Here is a 21,505-nt window from a genome sequence, read left to right as displayed (position 1 = left end):
CTTGTTTTTCGATTAACCGATTATTGGGACTCCGACCTAACCCCGCACTCCCAAACGGTTGCGGCACAAAAAAACGGTAAACAGTTGGCGACAGCGAGCAAAAAGGAACCTAAATGCGATACGGTTTGAATTTTTATTTCCATTTCTCAATCGTGACAATTGATGCTAATTTTATTATAAATTTTTTATCTTTTTCGTTGGTTTGCAAGCAGTTTTAGATTGTAAGTGGGGGGGGGGGGTGGGGGGTTTCACCACTGCTCAGTCACGCAGGACTCAGCGCTGTACCCACTTATCTAGAGTTGTGGTGCACATTTTGCCTTTACAGTTTGACAGGTTTAAGTAAGGATGAATTTGATTTACGCAACACTACGCAGTGACAGATTATACGCGCGTTTGTATATGTGTGTGCATTTTTTACACCCACTTTCGTTCTCTCTCTCTCTCTCTCTCTCTCTCTCTCTCTCTCTCTGGGTATGTTCTTTCTTTTTCTACACTACTCTTTTTGCCTCATTACCCGCATTGGAGAGGGATAGAGGTAAAAATATAATCTACCAACACACACCACCGGAGGGTTTGGGTGCCAAAGTAGGCGACGAACTAATTGGGTGGCGGGCTTTTTGCAAACCCCCCTTTTCGACCGGTGAGGGTGGGGAGTAAGGGAGGGGGGGGGTGTTAGAGAGGAGGTATTTTATTTTTCACCATGGGCCGATATTTTGTGCATGCGTTAGTGCGTGTGTCCTGGCCGTGGTGTGTCGGAATGAATGCGTGCCGAACGGATGGCGGCAGGGTGAGGGATTGGCAGGAATTTTGGGTTGCATTTTATTTAGCGTACATGGGTGATGTGTTGCGAGCGTGGAGAGGTTTTTTTTCTTTTGGTTTTGTTTTGTTGTTTTGTCCTGTTTTGTGTTGCCTTTTTTTTGCACTTCAAATGGGAGTTGGGGGAAGGTGGTTTTGTATTTTATCTATTTTATTTTTGAGTGTTTTTGTTGTTGTTGTCGCTGCTGCTGCTGCTGTTGTCGGGGGAAATCGGGGAAAAAAGAGGATGAAAATGGGGTAAGACGAATGGGGAGGGGGAGAGGATGTGCATTATGCATTTGCTCCCTTCGCTCTTGTTGCTACTATCGCCAATGGCATGTGCGTGTGCGTGCGTGTGTATTGATTTTTTGTTTTTGGTTCTTTTTGCTCGCCGTTCCCGCTTTATATTAGTTATATTATTTTATTCTCTCTTTATCGCTCTCCCTCTCTATCTCTCTCACACACACACACACACATGCTGGGTTTTGTTTTTGAGGCGATGGGTGGGAGGCATTTTCGGATAATTATATCCGCCCAAAAAATTCACATCTGCGCCACAATTCGTCAAGGCTGGACCGTGCCAGCAAGCAAGGCGCAAAGCAAAGGGAGTTTTTGGTGGGAACGGAGAGGGAGGGGGGGGAGGAGTTTTAACATGCACATAGACAAAAAAACAGACCGAAGACCCAAATCAGTCGACCCCCACACCAATGCAGCAGGATTGGGATTTTCCAGCAATGGGTGAGGAAGAGACCGGTGGGAGGGGCGGTGTAAGCGATGATGGCTGCTGGCATTGTTATTATTATTATTATAGCCATTTGGTTCTGCGGACGCTTTTTTAGCGGACGCACATAGGAGTAACTAATTATAAATTTCATATTATGTACCGCTGCCCAGGTCGTTTTCGAGTGTTAGAGGGGGAGGGGCGGGGGGGGGGAGTTAGGGGTAGATGGAAAGGGGGTCAGGATTCGACAAACACCCAGGGAGGAGTCTGGCGGCTGTGATGTGTACTGAAACTTGTTCATTTTTCATCATTTTCCATTCCCCAAATAATGTTGGCCGTAAAATACAATGAACTACAACAAAAAAAAGGAACACACACACACACACAAACACATTAAATGCAGCCAAGAGTGGGATGACCAGTGGGATGGCTCTAAAAGTTCAGACCCAGCCCGTAACAATAACAGTAATAATGCTGCTGCAAACACCTACTTCTGGCGCAGGTTTTTATTCTCTTCGCTCGCATCAAACTGTTGAAAAAAAAATTTTAACTATTTCCCCCGAAAGCAACGAAAAGAGAACACAGGGATGAGAGGAAGAAAAAGATATATAAAAAAAAATCAACCCCCAAAACCGAACCAGTTTCCGGGCCCCCAAACATTGACTTCGGTCAAATACCGGTACGAGCAGCGCGAGCAAAGAGAGGCGGATATGGGGGCGAGTAGGCGGAGGGGTAGCGTGGTGGTAGTTGCACTTTGTGCAACTCCTTCCTTCCTTCCTCCCTTTTTTTTGGCGTACTGCCCTCGAACGCATTATTTTTCGAGTTAATGTTTGATTCCCTTTTATTCCCGGTGCCCTTTCTACCTGCACGGGGAGCTGACTTTGGTGGAGCTGTAAAGGTTTTTTTTTTGTTAATTCCCGGGCTTTTCTATCTCCGTGTGCAAGGGGATAGGCACATTAACCAGCGAACAAAAAAACCCCTCACCAACAATCCCTTCCATCAGGCAAGCGCAAAGAGGAATTGCAAACTAAGAAGGGCAACGAAACAGCGAAAGGGAAGGGAGGCCGAAAATGCAACGTATCCTCAACGAAAGAAAGCTAAAGCATAACGATGGATTTGCTACGGAAACGAGCGAAAAAGCGTACGGGAGGATAGGATCCTCGCGCAGCACGGGGAGACGGGGTAATTGTTGGCGGGACACGCGGTGGTGGATGAAACGTGGTACCGATTTGCAGGTTTTTAGGAGCCAGCCGCCAGCCGAGAAGGAATCCATCCCGGTTGGCCCCGGATGATCACGCAGAATTGAAGGCGCGTAATGAGGATTGTGCTGTACAGTGGCGCGGGAAGGGCGGGCAGCAAGGAGGGCACCATTTTTTTTGGGGCGATTTTTTAGAGCTTTCGTTTCGGGCCGAGGGGCTGGTAAACCGACAAACCAGCGGCCGTAGCAAAGGTTGGTAGTCCTCCGTTCGAACGGAGGTCAAGCGACGCTTCGGCTATCTGCGCGCTGCAGCAGCTCGATCTTTGGGCTTTCGGGGCTTGTTTCTCTATGTATCTCCCTCCCCCCATTTTTTCCGAGCATCCTACGCGTGTTGGCGGGAGAGGAGACGCAACTGGCGGGAAACTGGCTTGATGTTTCACCCTATGTTGCTCGTCCGTCACACTCCGTTCTACCTCACACGGCCTTTCTTTAAGACGTCGTTGAAATCAAACCGATTCCCATCGCCCAAAGGATCGAATGGTAAAACATGAAAATCCTACCCCGGTCCCGTCGGGAAGCAAAACGGAAGGAATGGACGGGAGCGGTGGGAGTCAAAGAAAAAACATACTAAAAGTTCATTGTCTCGTCTCGATTATCTTTGCACCCCTTCGGTGAACGTTTGTGTGCGTGTTTCTTTTCGCCTGCAAAGGCGCATCGAAGTTTCCAAAAGTTGCTCTATCCGGTGCGCATTTTGGCAATGTTTGGGAATAGTTAACACAAGAAGAAGATTCTCCTCTCGAAAGAGAGAGAGAGAGAGAGAGAAAAAACAAACGTTTGGTAACGTTAAACGAATACGGTACGCTTCTTAGGTTCGTGTACAGTTACCAAACTCAAATACATCACGTGTCCACATTGGCGTTGCACACTATAGTTATAGTTTGGCTGAGATGAGAGCCGCTTTGGTCGCTTTTATAGCGTTGAAATTTCTGAAGCTTTTAGCTAGCCTACTATGATTGGGTGAAAGCTTGCTGCCAACGCTAAACAAGGACATGTGCACACAGCGTCAGAGTTCATTTGTGTGTGTGTGTGGGTGTGTGTTTCTGGTCAACTACGGGTGATTAAGGGTTTGCGTTTTGAATGTTTTGTAGAACAATACGTATGCTTAATGAAATGTTTAAATATATGTATGAAATGATATATAAGAACTATAACTCCTTCACTGGTCACAGTTATGCTGATCTAGTTTTCTATTGTTTGTATTTATATATTGTTTTTAGTAAATTATTTAGTGTAATATTTATGGTGTTAATGTGCAATAGTATGGTTGAGACTTTTTCTTCACTAACAGCGTCGGCTCGTACAGGCATCGATTCCATAGAGAAAATTATTCAACTGCATGGTAGGGGACCGAGGGGTAAAGACGGACACTACGGGGAAAGATGGATACTTCTCATAAATACATGAAAAAGGTAATTTTAGAAAAAAATAAAAAAATGCAGCATCCTAACTTAAAGTTAAACAACACATTTGAGAACATTTTTGGCATAATATATGCAAAATTGTTTAAATCCACGAATAAAATAAATTTCCAATCGTGTGCACCCTTGTGGATCTAATTTGACTATTGCGGATCTTAAGCTCTGCAACTTGTATTGTTTAAATTTCGGGAAGTTTTATTTCATGAATGAGTTGTAGTGATCATTAATAAAAAAAAAAAACTGGCGAAAGAACGAGGATGAAAGCAATACAAAATATTGTTTTCTGGTGGTTTAAAGATCCTGACACCTAAGCGAGAAAGACGGAAACTTTGTTGTAGGGAAAGATGGACACCGAATTAATTGATTTATTTTACTTCCTATATCAATTAATTTTGACTAAATTTCTTCAAATACCTTAATTAAGGGTATTCCGAAGCTATAAATCAATCAGCAACTAGAGAAAGTATAGAAATAAGCGAGAAACGAAACCCCGGTAGTAGTCATTCGTTATGCTATTACTCGCCCGACGCTGATGAGGCGCTTCACGAAATCCAATATCTTGTCACGACTTGGACAACTGTAAGCAATAAAAAGATGAGGCATTGATACGACATCGATCAGGAATAGATGAGAGATTCTATGAGATTACAAATATCAAATATTGAATTTTGACATGGTGGAAAATGGCTAAACTATTAACAAGTCCCTCAAAAAATACACGGGGTCGTGGAATTTTCGCGGAGTAATTCCCTAAAAGCAAGTTCTAGACTGTTGTTTTGTAAGCTGGAGCAACGTCAGCTGTTAGTGCGACATTCTACAATAAATCGTAGAATCGAATCGTACAATATATCGTTGCAAGTACCGATTACAATTTCTAAATTCATCGCTTAATGAACCGTCATTGCAATTGGCCTACAATTGGTTTATGTACGTACCATGATGTGAAAAGCAATAGGATATGTTAAAATACTATAAACCTCTTCAATTTCTAACGTCTTTTTTTATAGGTGTCTATCTTACCCTTCATGGTGTCCAGCTTTCCCATATAAGGTGTCCGTCTTAACCGAAAATTTCAAAACTGCACAAAAAAAGCATGCTTTTCATGAAAAAAAAATTCAAAAATTGATTTAAATTAAAAAGTTTCAACACATTTTCTGATAATAGATAATGTATGCACATTGATATATAAGTGCAACGACCATAACAATGTGCATACATTATATATTATCCGAAAATGATTTTTACCATTTCCCTTAACGTGTCCGTCTTTACCTACCTTCCCATACTAACAGGGGAACGTGTGGGGCAAAATGATTAGGTGGGGCGAAATGTTCACCTGTACTATTGGCCAATCAACTCATTTAAAATGCCTTCTAATGATTGTAAAACATCAAATACAATGTTTAAAGCCCGCCATGAACGTTTCATATTCTAAGACTTCAAAATAATCAAATAAATTAGTAAAAAAATTGTTTTGCTCAAAATTATGAGATTTTCACCGTCTCGAAAATAAACTTTCGTAAGATTCTAGCAAAAAAATATAGAAAGAAAAGGATGTGCATCCAGGAACATGACATTTATCTGTGATTTACGTGAAAGAAGTAACCATTTTAATTTAATGTAAAGTTTTTCAAGTTAAAGTTTGTAAAATGTTTTGCTTAGGGTAAAATGATCGGTATGTTTTGACAGGAGCAAAATGATGAGGCTGTCGTGTAAGCACGGGGCCGCTAGAATTTATTTGTTTTTCTTTTATTCTTGAAAAACAAATATATTGTATTATTTATACTCTATCGACAAGAACAATTACTGACAACACATGGATTATTGAAATATTCGAGCATTTTACTGAATTATGTAATAAAACACTTCAATAGGAAATATAAATCTCTACTTTTACAATTCGTCGTAGATACAACAGCGTAAACCAAAGCCTAAAGTCTAATGTTGAGGTCCATTTTGCCCCTTTGTTTTGATGTGTTTTGACATTTGGTGTAAGACTTTGAGTCAGCTCAGTGCAGTACTATTGTGCACTTGCTAGAACGTTTTGTATTTTCTGGGTTGGTTATTTTTACTAACTTTTGTGTAAATTATTTCTTCGTTTTGTCAGAAAGTTACTTCTTTTGACAGAATCACTCCTTAAACAAATTGATCCAAACTAGTGATGGGTAAAGTTGGCAAAAATCCGGAGTCGACTCCGATCCGACTCCGATAAATTCGGAATCGATTCGGGAAAGTAGGTTCGCGCTGCAATATCCGGAGTCATATGAAATCGTCCGGTGTCTCCAGACTCCTGGCGACAACAGACGACTCCGGACGACTCTGACTCCGGGCGACTCCGGACGACTCCGGGCGTCTCCGGGAGACTCCGGACGACTCCGGACGACTCATACTCCGGGCGGATCTGGTGGATCAATTTTGCCGGAGTCGGAATCGGACTAACAATAGTCGGAGTGGGATCGGAATCGTGGGTGCGCTCCATACAGCACATCACTAATCCAAACCCTTGAGATATATTAGAACAATAATTATGGTAATCCGAAATAATTGTCAGCGGCTAGTAATCGTCATTAGGTTTTCACAAGTTTGACACAGCTGAAACTGAACTTAATAGATTAGAAACCAAGCGTACAATGTTTAGCCGGCTAAAGAAACCCGTCAGGTAATCATGTTTTGCAGTTTTTAGTTATTTTAAATCAAATGTTATTAAAAGAAGTAAATAACGCTTCTTCTTGATTTTTGTGATAGAATTTCTTTCATTTCTTATTACTGATAACAACACCAGTTGCATCAGTCCTCCATCCAAGATTATTGATCACTATAACAGGTGCCAGTGCTGTATTTGCTGTTCAAATACTCAATTAAGGTATGATTGTCATTTCTTCGCCACATCATCGAATTGCCAACTTGGCAATACTGCATATTTTGCAGTAACTGTATATTTTGCGGTCATTATCTTTCATTAGGCAGTGTTTGTTTTCGGCTTCGAAAACTGGTGGGACGAATTCTAGAAGGTAAATGTGAATGATAAGCTGCAATCACATGGTAGATGTTTGAGTGATTTTAACGATATACTATATGTAGTCCCGGAAGACTTCCACGCTTTACAACCTATGCTTGTTTTTAGACGATCTGTATGCAATAAATCTTTCCAAAGTGTATACATATTACCTTAAAACTAGATCCCAAGCTCCAGCTCCTTCCGAGGGTGATCTAATGCTATTACATTTTTGGTTTGAATTTGTTATTGAAAATCAAATTAAATTCAACTTCTGGTTGCTTCGATAGCTCATCAAATAAATGTCCTTTCCTTCAACATACACCACCTGATTTTCTATTGCCTTGCACCAGCACATATGACAGCCTACCGTTCCTCTTTACTGTCTCTCGGTTGCTTACCAGCAAGACAAAAAAAACATACCATGCCCTCGATCTTTCACAAAGCTAGCATGCATTCAGAACACACATAGGGAGAGAAAGAGAGAGATAGCACTACCACAAAAACGAAGCCAGCATAACGAAAATCGGACTACTCAGGTTAGCTACGTAGGACTCGGTTGCAATTGGAGAGTCCTCTATTTGTTCCAAAGGGACCAAAGGAACACTGCAACAGCGGCGATGGTGAAGTGCATTTTTGTTTCCATTACTTTCGGTCCCCGAAGCTGCTGGTCCCATGGCCGCCGTGGCTTTGTTCCGATCCGACCCGGACCCAGTTGTACCCCGCGGGGAGGTGGGTTGAAACGATCGTGAAAGATGCATTCGTGATTGCAATGCAAGCCAGCAAAATAGAGAGAGAGAGAGAGAGAGTGAGGGAGACACGCAAAGATGCAATTGCTTTTCCTCTTCCCCAGCAAGCAAGGAGCACAGCACGGAGCCAAAGGAAACTGGTCTCCTCCTGGGGAACCGGGGTCCAAGGGTGCACCATAATGATCGTTTCGTTTCGCCGAAAAAAACACCGAAAACAATGCGATCGATTGTGGCCGGTGCGAGGAAAACGGAGCCTGGGACTTTGGATTGGTGTCCCCCTATGCACTTCCTCCCCGCTAAACAAAAAACCGGTCCTAAGTGCCGCTAGTTTCCCGCCTGCCTGCCTGCCTGCCTGCCTGTAAGTAGCAAGCTCGTGTGGGGTTCTGTTTTTGGGTGTTATTTTTGAAAGGCTTACCATCTCCTTTATGCCATCTATTTTGTGTAGAGAGCTTTCTTGACGGCACACAAGGATCATGGTACGAAAGCGCACAAAGGCTGGGTGGAGGTGGCGGATAGCGTGGCAGAAGGTGCAGCGAGCAGCCTGCCGCCGCACGAACTCACGGAGATTAATCATTCGTCCGGGGTTCGAGGCGAGTGGTTCAGGTTTGATGGTTTGACGTTGTCTCGTCGAGCTTGCGTCTTGCTCCACACCGCAATCATCGAAACATCAGGCAGGGCAGTATTTTCTAGAAGGCTAGAGAAATAATCATCAAAACCTGGTGCGCCGAAATTATACGTCTCTGTGTTTGCCTTTCGTCGTCAAGCAAGTGTCGACGTTACTTAGGGTAACGTTTGCTCAAATTTGACCTCACAGGCCGGAAGATAAAAATCGAGCCCGCTCCTTCAATCGTGCAATTGCGCTGTAATGATGAAATGCAGTTTTGCTTTTGTGCAAACCATCCTGCTGTGTCAGCTGCTCATGCACTTCGGTTTACCATTGCCGTGCCGGGGAAAAGGATTTTAATTAAACGAAAACCTACCCACTACCATCGCGAGCGGCGAACGTATTCGATTCGGAATAAAAAAAACGGAATTCTCTTTTCCAATATCAATATCGATGATTGCACTAACCGTATCTTATATAAACAACTAATTTAAAGTGATAGCCACCTGGCAGCACGTTATGCTGCACAAAATGCAATCAAATGCACTCCATTTGCAACACAGCGGCGCAGATGTAAAGGTAGATTTTTACAATTTTTAATACGAAAAAAAAACATGCTGAGTAAAAACCCTATCCTGCGACGGCTCGCCGGGTTCACATTGTTTGGTGGAGAATATGTTGTTCTAATGGAATGTGACTGACACAGCTATGCGCTATTTGTTAATTGTTGATTAAGCAATAAACAGTCGGAATTGTAGCGTACGTAACGTCGTGACACTACACAACTCGACGCCAGCTAGCAAAAAAGAGTTTATGACAAAAACCAACAAACAAAAGCCCCCTGCTCTACATAACATCAATTTCCATCTGCCAGCGGTAATAAACAGCAGTTTCAATGAAACGGATACATTGAGCACTGATTTTGAGCGTTGTATCCATTTCTAGTGGTACACTCACACCTTTCGCACCGTAACGGCATTGTTGCCGGGCTGAAAGACCAATCGTTGCAACTAATTGAATGTGAAATATGTTATCAATGTGTGTGTGTGTTTTTTTATTCTTCTCCTGCCTTGTCCTGTTTATGATCGTTTGATCTTGTTGAGTGTTCGTGACGTGAGATTTGCAAGCTTTTCTATTCATACTTCATAGCGAGAGCGTTTATTTTAACACTTTATTTATTAGTAAACGCTTTTGTTGAGGTAATGCGTGTTGCTGTTACCTCACTTGACAGACAGCCACACCATATTGTATCCATCTGTAATGTTTAATACAATATGTAGCTGATTTTTAGTAGCAATTTATCTCCACCAATAATTATAGAAATGAAAGTATCATGAAAAGTGTATTTATTGCAAACATTTTGTTTGCGGTTAGTCCCCAATGACCTAATGTAGTTCATTGCTTGGGCCATATTTACAGGACACAGCAAATGAGACGTTCAATTTGTTGCTTTACTTGGGCTTGAGTAATTTGTTTAAACTAATAGTTTGCTTATGCTATACATCATATTGAAAGTTTTCAGACGTGAAGTTGATACAGGTGTTGACATTAAAAACATCTTAAAAACGGTGTGGCACATCGATGTGCGCTACTGCCAGGGTGCTCGAGATGCTTGTGTACCAAACAATAATGACAGATTGCCATTTCCTCATATCTATCCGCTAATACGGCGTCGTCCATCAGCGATCGGCCGGTTCAAGTCTGCCGCAATTATGTATTTTGTAACGTGAAGCATTTTCACAATTATTTCCGGTGGACTTTGTGTATTCAGACCGGAAGGCTACGTTCGATCGAGTTAGTTACATAGCACTGCTTGTCAATTTTACTGATCTCCAAAGTATCAAGTCCCTGGTTTGTTCGATCTGAATTTGTGTTATTTTATTAGGTGCTGTTTTTACTCAAAAAAAAATTGAATATTAGCTAAGCAAGCTAAAAAATCAAACTAAAGGATCTTTGCTCCTAGACCAATTGCATCATTGGGTTTATTGAAGATTAAGTTAATCTTGTGACTCTTGTTAATTGAGTTAATTATTGTGACTATTTTTAAAGAAAATCTAAGTGTTGTTTTTCAGAGACGTAGTTCAAGCTTAAATAATAGAAAGCTATAGAAGTTTTGTATATTACGTTTATATTTTCTTATAAAGACGAAATTTATACGTTTGAATTAGATACAGGCAACGGAAAAATAGCCCTCAACACCATTATATGTGAAGCAAAGCGAGCCGCGAACTGAAAAGTTTGAAGACCTGTGCTGTAGAGCATTTAATTAATTATGAAAACATTTACGACAATATAAAGTGCGTAAAGAACTTCAGCCCTCAAGTTTTGTTGAGACATAGATAGAGGATTTTTTGTGTGTTATATTTTTTGTAATATGGGTAATGTACACAAAATATTTGACGCTTAAATGAACAAAACAGCATAATTTAACGTACGGCTATAGAATTAAGAATGGTTCGACTAAAATAAGGCACTGGTGTCCTAACAGGTAGGTAGATAGGACCTAACTTTCTTTTTTGATAGAACAATTAGGCTCAAAGTCTGTTACAACACTAGAGTGTGTTTGTAATTAAATTTTGTGCATATTTTAAGATGCTCCAAAAACTCCCAAGATTAAATTGTTTTCAATCAAATGCTCAAGTAACCCGCAGAAACTATTTAAATCTTTTTGATAAGTTATCACAAAGCCTCAGTAAAGAGCGAAACAACTTTAAGAAGTCCCGTGGTCTTAGGACATTTTTACAATCATACTAATAATTTGCGAGTTTTGTGTTCAAATTGCCTTAATATGCTCGAAAATTAAAAGCGAGTGCTTCATTCCGTCAGAATAAAAAGACGAAATGGCAATCATGGTTTGGTGATTTGGTTCAACTATTGTCGGGTTTTAGTACCCAAATTGAAGACAATGAAAATCGATGTACTATATGCATGTCGAATTTCTTCTACGATTCTTTCAGTTTAAAGATTTTCTACCAAAATACCGTCAAAAATAAACATTATAAAAAACGTGTTAAACGCAGCCGGATTTCAATTCATTGGTAGGAAACCCCCATAGTGCTTGCTTTGTCATCAACATCGTGCACATCCAGGCATCCGGAGAAATGTGCAGACTATTTGCAAAGATTGCTCCCCAAACGCGCTACGCGCCTCAAATGATCGGTAATTCTGAGCACGTCGTTACCGGCGGCGGGAGCAGCGCCAAAAAATCAACCACAACAAACCACTAACAACCGGCGATGATTGTGCGAAAGCTGTCTAATTTGTCCGTATGACCTACTTGCGGTGAGAGCATACGACAAAGGCAATGATTCAAAAGCCATTTGGTGCTAAAATGCAATTTTGTAATCTTTTCCGCAAATGACGAGACGTGTTGCAGGCGGAACGGAAGGGATAGGGAAGAGGTAGGCAGTCAAATGACCGCGAAATGAAGAATGGGTTTCGTATGACGCACCGTCTGTGCATGTAGGAAATTGTCACACTTTCCCTTTTTTGTTTAAAGACGGTTGTTTTATAAAAAGAAAGCTAAATAGGATTAATGCTAAAATTACATAGAAAAGCTGAATATTTCCCAACTGTTTGTTGATCTATCAGCGGATCAATGCAGCAGGGACTTAAGTATTGAACTTTAAAATATCAAGCTAAGTATATCTTGTGTTTAAAAGGTATCCAAAGACTACATTATTTGCTTACATACATTATTAATGGGATAATTCTAAAGTTTCAAGGAAGCCAGTTCCGTAGTTCATTCGTAGGACTTAACCAACTGTGTTTCATGGGTTCAAGATATTAATACATCACTGATAACCCACTGAAGGCTGTGCAAAAGGCAGGCCCTTAGACCAACTACAGTTGCTGTGCCAAATAAGAAGAAAATATTAAACCTAGACATAACTTACAACATGATATGGCAAGGAATATACATGACCGTCAAAAAAGTAAAAACGCAGCAAGAGATATAAAATCTACAGTACTAGATGATAACTCCTGGAAGAAATTTGAAAGATTTCTAAACACATATAATACTTTTTTTATAATGTTAACTTGATGCATGCACCTAATGTAAGTGCAGTACGCAAGTAATATTTAGAATTAGATCATTGCATGAAAACATGGGATCAACATCGCATGCAATAATAACTTTCATACAACAGCCGTAAATAATCGCGAAGCGATCAGTCACGTAAATCTACCTAGAAATACATTTTAAGCTCTTTTTGACTCTTTTTCCCCTGCCTCTCATATTCTACCCGTACGAGGACTGCATTAACGACTAATGAACAGCTTCAGAAAAAGTTTCAGTTTTAGTTTGGTTTGTGGAAAATGGCGTTACATTGTGCAAAATAGCAACATGATCTACATAAGTTCAACACCGATATCCCCGTGCCTAGGACTAACAATCTTGCTACTAAATCCATTCGTGGCTTATGGCAGGACCTAGACACCAACTTCAATCGTTGCGCCATATAAGTAGTTATTCTAGTGAGCTAATTTGTTCAAAATGAAAATTTTAATGAGATAATAATAAAATAATAACGTTCGATTTAGCCTCTATTAAGTAACATTGCAACGGACCGGTCTCATGGTGCAATCGTCCACTCACACGACTCAACAACATACCCGTCAAGGCTTCAAGCCACCAAAATAACTGATTCCATATGTAGGACTGGCTATCCTGCTATTAATAATCATATTAGTGTTTCTCTAGACAACGCCCAACACTGTAAGCTTCATTTCCTATCCGTAATATCCCTATTCAACATTGTCAAATGCATGTCGAGCGTATACCGAGCAACCAATGACTGATCATTAGAGTTTCCATTGTTATTGTTGAAATGTATTTTACGGGTTTGAGTTCGCTTCCGATGGTAAGCTGGCTAGAGAAGCCCAATAAGTCACTGAAAGCCAAGCCAACTAGTGGTACAGACAGAAAAAGAAGAAAAAGCAACATAACTGTAAATCTATAACTTCTTCTTCTTCTTCTTTTGGCACAACAACCGCTGCCGGTCAAGGCCTGCCTGTACCCACTAATGAAGTGGGCTTGGCTTTCAGTGACTTATTGTTACCATAGCAGGATAGTCAGTCCTACGTATGGGGGCGCGGTCTATTATTTGGGGCTTGAACCCATGACGGGCATGTTGTTAAGTCGTTCGAGTTGACGACTGTACCACCAGACCGGCCCAAAAATCTATAACTACTGTAATCTATAATTTGTAAATTCCCAGTTAAGCTATACTACTGTTAATAAAATAGTTAACTGTAAATAGACTATACGTTATCACAAACAACACTAGGTTTGACCAGGTGTTCCGTGCTTAACGAGACAGTCCCGTTTTTTAAACCAAAAGTTAATGTCCCGTCGTATGTGTGATTTTTTTTTAACTTTTTCCCTGTTTATTATGCTGGTCTAATGAACATTGGTTTTATAAATCATTGTTATGGAGGGGAAGGAATGAACTCAAGAATTAGTTTCAGATACAAAACGTTGAGTGCGCGTCAGGAAAAGATCAACGAGACGGTAGAGTACCGTGAGTTCATTTCTGTCTTAGAATATGTAATGTACCTCCTTTTTGACAGTACTGATCCAGTTGAAATAAGTTGTTCGGCAGTTAGTTAGGTTCGATAGTTCAGAAATATTTCAATGTTACGAAAAGTTTTACAAAAAATAAAAAATAATAAAAAATCACTCTGTAATTTAAAAAAATACCATGAAGTTTGTAGTTGTTCAGCTATATACGTTTCCTCAACTATACGGCCTCATTTTGGAAGCATGCTAACTATTTTGCACTTATGACGAGAGTATGTTAAGCGTATTAGGATGTAATGCACCCTAAAAAACAATATACTGCGCCATTCCGAGGTCCATATTGGATACAACAGCCCATTTTAATGTTCCTCTTCCTCTCTCTCTCTCTCTCTCTCTCTCTCTTTCTTTCTTTTTTTCTCTCCCTCTCTCTCTCTCTCTCTCTCTCTCTTAGCATTAATTAGAACATCTCTTATCTTCTATTATTTGGCGTAACGTTCTTCACGGACATACCAGCCTGTGTAGAGGCTATCGAGACTTATCCAGTAACACGCAACCAGACATATTCAGTCCTTGCTACACAGGGACGGCCGAGGTCCATACTAGGCTTCAAACCACGATTGGCATGTTGTGAAGGCGTTCGAGCTGACGAATGTACTAAGGGATCGGCGGGACATTTCTTATCACAAAATCTAAATTAAAGATCAACTATAACAACTTTCTTGCCTAGGTATGATGTATAGACTTCATCTACAATGCATCATTCCTTACGATCCAGAACTCTTTGTCATTAAACTAAATGATAAATGAATGCTGATTTTGGCCTTCACTGAGAGAGTAAGGCTATCATCCATGCGCCATAATAGGATAAACAAATAAAGTAGAACGTCCATTATCCGGACAGCTCGGAGCCGGACGGATGCCGGTTAATCGATTTCCACGAATCCAATCGGTCCAATAAATGTGAAATTCATATGAAAAAATTAAAATTCACTGGTTTTACTAGGAATTCGCCCTAAACCAATCGATTAATCACTAGTAGAATATTTTTTGCATCAAACACAAGAGATTTAACAATTTTTATTTTTCAAAAATGATCACTAGACACCAGATAACAGCACAACAAATGTTTTTGCTAGCCTGCCTATTAATCATCCCCGGATAATCGACGCGTTACTGTATATTATTGTTTTTGTCCGTCCGTCCATCTTAATACGATAAGTATTCTGTACGGATTTCATCTACGCTACGTACTAATGAATTTTGCTTAGCGAGAATAGTTGCGGGTAGATAAAACAATGCACATAATCTCCCTCGAAATCCGCCGCAAACATGCCCAATCCTTATTCGTTGCCTCTCTTCTATACAATCAAAAAGATGCGCCTACTTTACTCAGCTCTATTCCAATTTACGTGCCCAACCGATCGATCCGTATTCGCCCTTCCTTATTAATTCCGAGACGCCATTCCGCATGTGGTCGAAACGATCTGTTCTTGCGTGCATTGTCTTCGTTTAACTCCTCATGTAACCGTTTTTGATTTCCACATATCCCTGTCTGTTTTCCGTACCGTTTAAGATCCTCTATAAATTCCTCTTCCCATTTGTGACCATGTTACTTTCAGTGTATTCTTCGTTCAGTTATTAGGATAAGGATAGACTAATTAATATAGGATAGTTGAAGGTAGCATAGTTAGTAAGGAGGTATGTGTAACCTCACCCCCACTGGCAACCCCACTGGCAAGTACTTGAGCTTCAGAGATCTTAGGATCAGGATCTCTATATCATTGCTTAAAGTATTTTATATTAACATATCAACAACACTCATTGCGGAATAGTTCGAAAAGCATTTCAAACAGCGCACAAAACGTCCTCTCACCCACACAGTCGGTTCGCGCTGTTTTCTCGCGCATCACGTACAGCCAAGCGAGATGATAATAATTCATTTGAAAGGAAATAATTCAACGCATCAAAATTTGTTCCGTACCGTACACGTACAGAGAGAGAGAAAGAGAGCGAGAGAGAAAGGAGAAAGAGTAAGTGGATATCAAAAATGACAAATATTGTCAATTGCAGTGCATTTTTTTTAAATCAGTTTGTTTCGTTTTTTTTATATTTTAACTTTGTTCAAGCCGCTCCAAAATCAATACGATTGTTGTTGCCAGGGCGAGCTCAGATTGGTCAGTTTTGAATTATATGTGATTGTTTTTTTTTTGTTTTTTTTTTCGTTGTTTTATATATTATTATGTGCATACATTTTTTGCTTATTACCCTTACCGAAGTGGGTAGAAACAACCAGAAAAAAACGAAACCCACAAAGCGGATAGTATTATAATTATTATGTTTGTTGAGGGGGGGGGGGGGCACTGCTAACGATGCAAAACGTACTTGTCCATGGATTTGGCTGGGAGTAACAAAGCGATGCTCTGCTAATATACACTTTTTCCAATTCCTTCCCAAAAACTTATAACAGCAGCGCACTGGTAAAGGCGGATTCAGGTCTTGTGTTAAGAGCAATCAAATTGCACCGACTTGGCTGGAGTTGCTGGGGAAATAAGCTTACCTACCACTCCCAGCCCGCCAGTTGCAATGCCAAAGCGGAAACATGCCGGTTGCAGCCAGCAAGCCAAACAATAGTTAAAAATAATTATTTACACCATTCAGCTCTATTTACTGTCCGAAAATTTGCGCGCTGTCCGGGCAACGAGTGGCTTCTGGCCAGGCCACCAATAATCGGACGAAACGGGACACTACTGAGGGCTGCTGCTGGACATATGCGTGACGCGATTCTCATTTTGCATATCAACAGCCCTACCTCCTGGCCGGGATGCCCGCTCCTTCCCACGTCCCTTGGTAGCCTCATTTCGAGAGAGCTCATTTTAAATCCCAATAGTAAAGGAAGGTGGGGGGGGGGGGTGAAGAGAACTAGTGCAATAGGGGGATGGAGAGAGAGAGAGAAAGAGAGAGAGACTGTCATGGGAAGGTATGGGTAGCCCGCTGCAAAAGTGCATAATTATTTTGCTTTTGTTGTTTCGGTGATAATTAATTCTTATTATTTTACTGCTGCACACTTTCGATTGGTTCGCGTTGCGTCTTTTTTTTGTTTCGCGTCCCACTGCATTTTTGTCAATTTTTTGGTTTTGTTGCGATGGGTGCTGGTTTTGCTTCCTTCCTTTTTTTTTGTTTTGTTTTTTTTGGGAATGGGTGGAGGGTGGTCTCTCCCGTGTCCCTGATCTAGGATATAATAAAATGCTTCACTTATGACACCATAAGAGGGGGGGGGGCTGGTATTATCGAGCGGTGGAGGTGAAGGTGGATGGTGTTCCCTTCCGACCGGGCGGCGCAGATTATGTTTGGTTAGTATCGGGCAAATACTTTATATGTTTTATTGCACTCACATATAACCGGGCGTGACACGCTGCACCGATCCCATCCCATGGTGAAGGGAGGGTGAGGAGGGGGGGGAGTGGGGTTAAGAAGAGCGGAAGCTCCCTGCAGTCACACCTGCAAATCGGTGGACAAAATCCACCAGCAGGGCGTGCAAAGGGGAAGGTTGCTAGGGTGGCCGCAGTGACGAGGTCGGTGAAATATCGGTACATGCCATCATCCCCCAGAAAGGGTATTTGTATTTTTTGGACGTTTTGGTCGATTTTTTGGGTACTTTTTTTGTGTTTTTTTTTGTTTTGGTGCTGTGAGTGTGTGTCTGTGTATATTTTTTTTTTGTGTATATTAAACCTAGCATGTAGATGGTTTTACATAATGTTTAACCACAAACTACTTATATAATGCATTCGCGTTTGTCGATACAATAGAAAAAGATGGAAAAGAAGAAGAACAAAAAAACACGTAACGAGCTGCCTTCATGGAACGAAGCACATTTCGGGACGCATACACACACACACACACACACACACGCGCAGGATAATTAATTGCACTGAAGGCTAGCAACATGCATTAATTTTTAAAATATACTAATAAGACAAAAGAATGCCCCGGAAACGGTGTCGACGCAGCACCGGAGGTGCACTGGAGTGTAGCGGCACGGCAAAGGGCGGCCTTTTTGAAAAACCCCAAATGGGAATGAGCCTTCGATAAAAGGCTTCCATTTGTTCGTGAATTGCAATGACAGTTTTCGTTAAGTATCAAAGTTTTTTTTAAATTAAAAGACAGTTATCACCTCGGATTGGTATGGTAGTAACATCAAACAACCTGCAGGGATAGCATTTACAACATCTCTAGCAGCATCAAAAACACTAAATGTAGCGATGGTTGTCTTAATTTTTATTTTAAAACCATAACTATCCGCCTGTGTGGTGCATGATCAGTCTCGCAAGCCTGTACAGGCCTGCATGTCCGCGTACGACGTTACGGCAAGTAGAAGCTTTCTCTTTTTTTATATAGCTTTCTTTATATTCCTGTAAGCAATAAATACAAGAAGCATTTTTTCATAAAAATGTTCATAAAATCAATTTAAAATTGTTTTGCATCCATTTTGGTAGGGAAAAGTGTTCGAAAATCGCCCTGCGGCAAATAAACGTGAAACAAATCGATTTGTTTCTCTTGCATCAACAATGTTCCCCCAACATAAGTTTGACAGGTTCGTCCATACGAGTTGGCAACATTTTCAAAGACACAGGCCTTATCCAACGCTACAACCGCTTTGTAGTCTTGGCCTGCTGCAGGAATGTCCGCAACCGCTGCCAAAGCCGTTAACGCGGTCTTAATGGTGGACACCTTCACGCCATCTTACTACCTCAACTTGTCCCTACCACGCCCTCTCGGTTCTTGTGGACGGCCTAAAAGAACTTTACGGACTAGGTTGTCCGATTCCGCATAACCATGACCAACCTGACGGGATTGATAAGCTGCACGACAGTAAGATCGCCGTACAGTTCGTATAGTTCGTCATTATATCGGCTTCACCATTATCCTTCCCCATATACAGGGCCAAAATCTAAGCTACTTCCTCTCAAACGCGGGTAGGAGGATTTTGTCAGATCTGGACAGTGTTCATGGCTCAGTGGCGTATGTGTGTACTGACGGTATTCGTTCCTTACGCCCCAGAATTTCAAACACATCCAATTTCATAGAACCCGGTACGGCCAGAATGACCCATGCTTACAGGTGTTAGTGATCTTTAATGACCATTTCGATCTTTTTGATCTTTTGGGATCTTTGATTTACACGCTTGGTGAAATCTTGGACGATTTCAAAAAATGCATCTATATGTACGTAACTGGTCTACGTAGGTCTGGGTTTGTTAGTAGAGCCACTGCAGGTGCCAGTTTGGTCAGTTTGGTCGTTGCTACGTACTAGTTAAGGCCCGGTAAAATCTACCGGATGTCCTCAAATTTAGAATTATTTTCAAACTCTACACGATCAGTAGCAGCAACCACAACCAACACCAACCACCATCTGCCTCTTATTGTCATGCGTTGTCCTTGTCCCGACTCAGTCAATATTGCGGAGTAGTAGATTTGAGGGAGTAGCAGATTTGGGGCGGTCCCGTGGTACGTGGTCGTCAACTCGAACGACTCAATAACATGCCAGTCATGGGTTCAAGCCCAGAATGGACCGTCCGCCCATAGCAAGGATTGAATATCCGGCTGATGATGACGGTGTATGTAGTTCTCCAGGTGCTTAAGGTGCATAAAGCAAACTATACTGGCTTAATGAATGATTGATGTAATTGGAATATCAACCATTTCATAATAAATTTAATTCGCATGTTTTCGAAACAGGATTTTTTTTAATATTGCCTTGAATATCTTGATTTATAATAGGAAGGGGTATGAGGTACGACACATCATCATCAGTTGGCTAATTTGCAACTTTAATTATTTAAAAAAAAAAAAACATTATATCCAATACCATGTGTTTTCAAATCGGTTTGTGTAAACAAAAAATCTAAGTAACCATTGCCCTCATTACCCGCGGGCTGGCAGGGTGGCATGGAGCAAGTCCTTTCGCAGCAACGCGCGTTGCTAAGAGAGCTCTGCTCTCACCGCTTTCTCTCTCTCGCTGAATGTTTACTCTCACGTCATTGTGGCGATTTTCGATTTTAGATGTAGTGAGATGAGAAGATTCAAGGTTTTTTACCCACTGCTCGATCACTTGCCCGCAGAATAATATAGAAAACATGCCATTTCTACTCCAATTCTCCATACTTTCTACTAAAATTCAGAGTGCCGATCACCTGTAACTGGTGATCCTTTTTTCCTTTTTGCTTGTAAATCCAATAAACTTTCAGTGCTTGCGATTAACTTTCCTTCGTTCTCGGTGCCGTTTTCTGCGACTCCAAAATCCCTGAAAGATGTCCGCATAATGTGCGGTGGACACAGGCAGCAATTGTTTAATTGTTTACTAATGATAAAACATCATGTCCGCTATGCTGGCTTAACATGTGCCTTAAGTATTATGTTACAAACTATTTAAAAAATGGCATACAAATAAAAAATCCTGAATGGACACAAAATCAAAGTGGACGAATAGATAATTTAACACGCGAGACATTGCAGTTATGGGGTCGTTTGATCCATACTGTGTGTAGCAAAATTCCAGCCTTAAAAATTGCCCGTGTCTAGAAGTTGGTCTGTCTCATTTCGAGAGTTTCGAAACCTAAAAGAAGACAGCGCGAATGCTATAAAGGCAGTGCATCATGATCCCATACATGGAAGACAACGTATGGCGTAACGTGTAAATTTCCTTTGTATTTGCTCAATCCGCTTCTTCCATGTTTCGATATACGGACAAGACACAACGGTACCGTACTCTAGGATCGGTCAAACTAAGCTACAGTATAGCGATTTGAGGCAGTTAGGATCATCAAAGTCCCTAGCAACTTTTAATATAAGCTCAAGAGCTCTATTTGCTAGTCGAATGGTTTCCTCGTGGTGTGATGCAAAGTAGAGCCTACTATCTAGAATCACGCCTAGGTCGCGTGCCTCTGTTTTCCGTTGTAAAATTTATCCATTGATTGTATAATTTGTTAAAATAGAATGACGTGCACAAGTGAAGCACATAACAAAACATTTTTCGACGCATAAACATAGCTTGTTACCATCACACCACGATTGGCAAAGTTCAGATACTTGGATCTAGAGTTTATTGTCCAAATCTTCAAAAATTGCTTGAAGTCTTGACACAGATCTAAAACAAATAACGAGTTGATATCATTTAAATAAAGATTATAAAGAACCAATTGAGGCAATATGATCAAGTGAAGGTAATAAGTTACTGCGCTTACTGAAGGGCACTCGTGAAGCAACCAATTCGGAACCCGAAACGCATTGAAAAAATGGCGTGGAACCGAATGATGAAAATCTATAACTAAAATGGCGAGAATCCGTTGGAATGTGCAACGCAAGACGTAAATTTTGAAATTTTATTCCCGTTTCCCATTCGTTAGCAGAAGGAAAACGACAACTAACATTTCCAAAAAAGATAT

The sequence above is a fragment of the Anopheles merus genome, chromosome 2R (assembly GCF_017562075.2).
Source record: "Anopheles merus strain MAF chromosome 2R, AmerM5.1, whole genome shotgun sequence".
In the NCBI taxonomy this organism is placed as follows: domain Eukaryota; kingdom Metazoa; phylum Arthropoda; class Insecta; order Diptera; family Culicidae; genus Anopheles; species Anopheles merus.
Note: the sequence above shows the minus strand (reverse complement) of the source record.